Raw genomic sequence first — 6,000 nt, forward strand, 5'->3', positions numbered from 1 at the left:
AATGAAAGGCACCGCCCGGGCCTCAGAGGCCTGTGGGTTTTAACCACAAGCTACTTTGAAAGTGCAGTGGCTGCCACTAACTGTCCCCAGCTAGTGCTCCTCACAGCATGATCCATGGACTGGCTGTCACTGGTACACAGTGAAATAAGTGCAGAAATTGCAATTTAATGGAGTAATTTTGTCTGTCAAATCTAATAAGACAAACTTTGAGCTCGTTGCATGTTTTGCTTTTATTCAATTTTTTCTAATAATTTACTTTCATTGTGTTTTACAAAATACAGTTTTGTGACACTGGAAAGAAAAAAAAGCAACAACTAGTCTTTCATGACAGATAGTTTCAGTGGCACCTTAGCTTGTCCCTGCCATGCTTCCTGAAATGGGCTCCATTTTCCCTCAGTGACATGTACCCAAGCCTCAGATGGTTGGCTGAGGTCCATAGTCTGAGGCCTAATCTGTTTCTTCTCCACAGGGACCATGGAGAGCATGTGCCATGTCCACACAACTGTGCCGAAGTTCTACATGGAGGGGCAGGGACACAGCTATAAGACATCCATGAGAGCGGAGGCTGGCATTTGGGACCCCACCCCATGGGTGGGCACTCGTGGGTGGTGAGGCAGATCTGGACTGAGATCTTGCCGCTGGTCTCTGTGTAAGGCCACCAGGATGGACTCAGGAGAGACCCAGCTGCAGCCTGCTCTTTGCCTGAACCTCAGGAGTCCCATCTCTTTCATAGAAACTATTTTCACATGTTTAATATTTGTAAATGGCTTACCGAAGGAACGGGACTTGGCCTGAAATAATGGAATCGTGTTCTGTTTCCCACTTACTGCCTTTCCCGCCTGCCTCCTTGAATCCCTACCGTGGGAACTCATCTAGATTCCTTAGCTTTCTGCTGCCTTGTAGGTACTAAGGAAGGGCCTCATTTTCATGGACCATGTAGTCCAGACTAATCTAAAAATTTTTAAGTGTGATTCAAGCTTCCTGTCCTGTCCCGCTCCCCACCCCAAAGCTCCAGAAACCTACAATGGAGAAGGGGCAGGCGGCTGTTCCCTCTCCTGTCCTGCCTCTTTCCCCTGGTTCTCTTGGTTGTTGGGAAGTGGATGGGGGACCGAGCAGCTTAAAATGAGAGAAATCCTTATTTTTGGCTAATGTGGAGTAGCCTGGAGTAGGCGGCCTCGAATGAGGCTGATGCCCAACGCTGGCTTCTTTTTCTCATGGGGACTTTATGAATTGTCAGAAACCCTCTCGCTCTCCCCAAGAGCAATCTTCCAGCTGGCAAGTACCCCCCACCTATTTTCTGGAGGTATATCCCACAGCTGTCTGTCGGGGTCACCTAATCCTGGAGGGAACTCTCATGAGTATATCCCTCAGACAGGTACAGCCCAGCCACCAGGACCCGCCAGGCCCTGGGAGGCCACTCCCAGAGCAGCCCTCTCCTCATGCTGCCTTTCCTAGGAAGTACCCACTCCCTGCCCTCAGAGGTCTCCCGATGAGAGGCAGACACGGGGCCCTGGGAACTCCTAACTCCAGGGGACACTTCTTATGTTCCTCTAGGAACTTTCCTCCTGGCCTCTGCTCTAGTCCCAGGGCTCTTTGCTTCGGGTGGGAGGCAGAGGAGCGCACCTGTATCTACTGTGACCCGGCCGCCAACCCCCTTCCAAGAACTGCATTCTCACCAGCCCTCTCTCTCCATCTCTTCTCTTACTCGTTTAAACTGAAGAAAGGGGATTACTCCTGGCAGGAGACAGAAAACACATTATTTTAATAGGGAGGCTATAATATAAACAATTATTAATAATACCATTCTCCAATTTTATTGGAAGACTGAAAAGGCAAAACCAACTCCTAAGGTATTATAGAAATTATAAATCTAGTAAGTAGTGACTCCCCGGTCAGGAAATGTAGGGAAGAGGTAGGAACCATGAAAATTTCGAAAGCTTTCCCTATGGCAAGTGGTAAAAGAATGTATAATGGCCCTCTTGCCATAAATAACTAGGAATCTGGATGAAATAGAGGAAATAGCTATTGTCAGACAGTAGGTAACAGGCAGCTCGGGACTATGGTCTCAAGAAGGAAAATGCAAGAGGTAAGCTCTACAATGGCCCTCGTTCTCTGCTGGGAGTTAATCTCTGATCCATGGTATGGGGGAGGGAACCGGAACAGAACCCAGAGTCCTGCCGAGTTTAGGGAACAGATATTGGGGTTCAGGCAGGATGAGGCAGCTGGAATACATGAAGTAGGAAACCAGAAATGAAAGTTAGACAGGGAAGGAAGTCCAGGAATGTGCCTGGAGGTCCCCTGGGGTCGTTGGCTGAGCCGGATGACAGTCCAAGAGACTGGGGAAAGAGCGACAGCTCAGGAAAGGATTCCTGAGGAGCCACTGGCTGAAATATTCCCAGAGTTCACAGAGGACAGGGAATCATGCAGTCTGCCAGGCAAGAGGGAGACATCTTGTTCAATGCCACAAATGTCCAAGAAGGGACACACCTTAATAGCAGGACTCGGCTAATCTAGAAAGGCTTCTCTAGACCTGCTTAAAACAAAGGTGTCAGAAAAGCCCCTAAAGATTAAACTGATACGTAAATAACTTGCTTGACTGCCAGGTTAAACTCCAGCACTCTTTAAAGAATTCCAACAAAAGACAGCATTCAGGAAGGTAAAACTGACCAAATCACTAGACTTGCAAAGAAGCAGGAAAATGTGACCCATAACTAGGTCACCAAAAATTATTGAACAACCCCCCGCCCCCAAGAAAGAGACATGATGAAATTAGCAAAAAAGTAATTTTCCCTGACTCACCCCCATGAGTGTGGCTGAACTGAGTAACCCACTTCCAAAGAATAGAGTATAGAATGAGAAAACAGTAATTTTACAGCAAGAGACCTGGCAGACATTCCCTTAATCAAGTAATCAAGGTTCATATCACCAGTGACATGTTAATGTCATCGATCTTCTGATATGATATCATAAGCAGGGCATGTCACCTGTTCCAAAAAAAACTCCATGTAACCCTAGTCTACATATGAGAAACAGTAATGGAGGGACATTCTACAAAATATTTGACCAGTGCTCTTCTAAACTGTCCAGATCATGAAAATGAAGAAAGATTGAGAAATAGACACAGTCCAGAGGAAACTAAGGCATGGTGATGACACATGGAATGGGGTATCCTGCCTTGGATTCTGGGATAGAAAAGGACGTTAGCGGAAAAACTGGTGACATCCCAGTAATGTCTGGAGTTTAGTTCACAGTAACGTACCAATGTTAATCTCTTAGTTTTGACAAACGTGCCATAGTTGGGTAAGATGTTAATACTGGGGAAATGGGTTGGGTATATAGGAACTCTTATTATCTTTACAACCTTTCTGTAAGTTTAAAATTGTTCCAAAGTACCAAGTTAATTTAAATAAAATAGCTCTTGTAAATATGCTCAATGTGCTTAAAGGTCTAGTAGAAAATATGAAGAGAATGGAAAACATGGAAAAAAACTAACTAAAAATTCTAGAGTTGAAAAATGCTGTATCTGAAGTGACAAATTCACTTCATGGTAGTGCAGCAGCTTATATACTGCAGAAAGAATGGTCAGTGGCCCCAAAGACATAGCGGTGGAAACAATATGAGTGAAGCACAAGGAGAAAAATGGGTGAAAAACGGAACAGAGTTTCAGTGACAGGTAGAACAATAAATATCATTTGGTCAATACACATATAATTGGAGTTCCAGAAAGGGGAGGAAGAACTTACTTGAAAATGGGGTCATTGTTAGTATAATTAGTTAAGTTGAGGTCATCCTGGAGTAGAACAGGCCCCTTATCCAATATGACTGGTGTCCTGCAGAAAGAATACCGCGTAAAGAGACAGACCTGCACACAACTGAGAACTGAACAGGAAGGCGGAGAGGGAGCTGATGCATCTGCAAACCAGGAAACCTCAAAGATTCCCAGCAAAGCACCAGAAGCCAGGAGAGAGGCCTGGAACAGATCCTCCCTCACAGCCCTCAGAAGGAACCAACATTGCCCATGCCCTGATCTTGGACTTTCAGCCTGCAGATCTGCAAGGCCGTCTCTGTTGTTCCAAGCCACCCAGCCTGTGGTACTTTTGTTACAGCAGCCCACGCAAACTAATAGAACAATGGTGGTAGCTGGAGTGGTCCCAAGAGACCTAAGCACGTCTTCTTGCCAGTGAAGAAATTGAGACCCAGAGAGGTTACATGTTGTACAAGGTCACCCAGCTAGGTAGCCGCAGAGCTGAACCTTAAACCCTGTTCTCTGACTGGCTGAGAGATCCGTTCACCAGACTGACGCTCGGTCCATTGAAGCAGTCAGCAGCTTTTGGTGCGCTTTTCAAACAGAGAATCCTTCCCAGAGAGTCCTCCCAGAACCAGAAATTTATCTTCCTTGAGTGATTGTTTTGAGTTTGAAAAGTTATGGCTGTGGCCTGCTTCTTCTGGGGGCTGAGCCAGCAAGGGACCAGGGCCTGGGGAATTAACAGTGTTTAAGGAGGAGAGGTGCAGGTACTTGAGTTGAGTGAGAGGCAAGTGCACATCGTAACTCTCACGTTCATTCTTGTCCGAGGCGGGGGCGCCTCTTATTTCTGCACAAAGACCCTCAAACCGTAGCCTTTGGGGGCTGTAGATCACGTCTCTGCTAAGTTGCTAGAATGACAAGTTACCCAGTGCAGATTTCGGCACACTTATTCAGAGAGTATTTGCTGGACAAACTGCTGAATGAATGGTTGTCACAACAAATTTCTGAGCTCCTGCGGGGCAGGGACCATGCCGTAACTTCTGTGCAAGGCTTGGCTCTGCGGCAGGGCTCGACCTACTGCAGGAGCCCATACTTTCTTGTCCTGTGTTCCCTGTTTCTGTCAGAACACCGTGTCCTTTGGGCCCCCCAGAGGCAAAACCCCATTTTTATACTTGATGCAATGCCCCTCCTGACCCTCTCGCAGGATTCTGAGCATTTAACCAACCTACGTGTTCCACCTGGGGAACCTCTTCTTCACTCTCTCCCCACCCCTTGAATTTGATGTTTATCATTCTCGTCTTATTCTATACACACACACTCACACTAATTAGCTGTCATCTGGACTGTTGTGAAACGGGCTTGTCTTCCTTGTCTTGTTGCCTAGAAAGGGCTTTTGTCTGGTCACCGATAGATCCCAAGTGGCTGTACCAGTGCATGACACAGACGGCCACTCGACAAACACTGAATAAATAAACCCTCCCCCCATTTTCCAATCAGATTTATCTGCTAAACTTCTCCTCTCGATCAAGTAACTTATGGTCTAAAACTTTCAATTATTTTCTACAAATACAGTGTATTTATGTATGTAGTTTGGCCCCACATTGGGTGACTTCTGTTTGAATTTGGTATTTACTATTCTCATACTATTTTATATATATTTATGTACAGACACACAGGTATAGACTGTTTCTACATATTATATATCCCTAAGCATAATAACAATAATAGCATAATTTTGCAATTTTTAAATTTTATTTAAATGGCATCACATGTATAATCTTCACAAAAACCCGAGGAAATAAGGCATGGAGAACAGAAGTAACTTTTCCAAGTTTCCACAGCTAAGACATGGAAGAGCTAGACTTTAAAATTGACCTTCTAATGCTTGGATCTGTGAGGGAAAGTGTGGTCCAATGGCTTAGGGCATGGTTTTTTGAGTCAGATTGCCGATTTGAGCTTCAAAACATGCACCTATCCAATGACCCAGCAATTCCATCCCCAAGTGAAATGAAATCCCATGTCTAAACAAATACTGCTACAAGAATAGCCATGTCCGCCTATTTCCTAATAGCCTCAACTGGAAAGCAACCCACATGCCCATAAATAAGAGAATGGATAAATATTCTATAGTATATTCATACAATGAAATGCTACTTAGAAATAAAAAGAAGAACTACTTATAAACCCAACAATACAGGTGAATCTTAAACATTTTATAGTTAGTGATGAAGGGATTCACAAGAAAGTACTCACCC

Source organism: Pteronotus mesoamericanus, unplaced genomic scaffold (genome assembly GCF_021234165.1).
Source record: "Pteronotus mesoamericanus isolate MK-2021 breed Mesoamerican mustached bat unplaced genomic scaffold, CSHL_Meso_final contig_169, whole genome shotgun sequence".
Taxonomy (NCBI): Eukaryota; Metazoa; Chordata; class Mammalia; order Chiroptera; family Mormoopidae; genus Pteronotus; species Pteronotus mesoamericanus.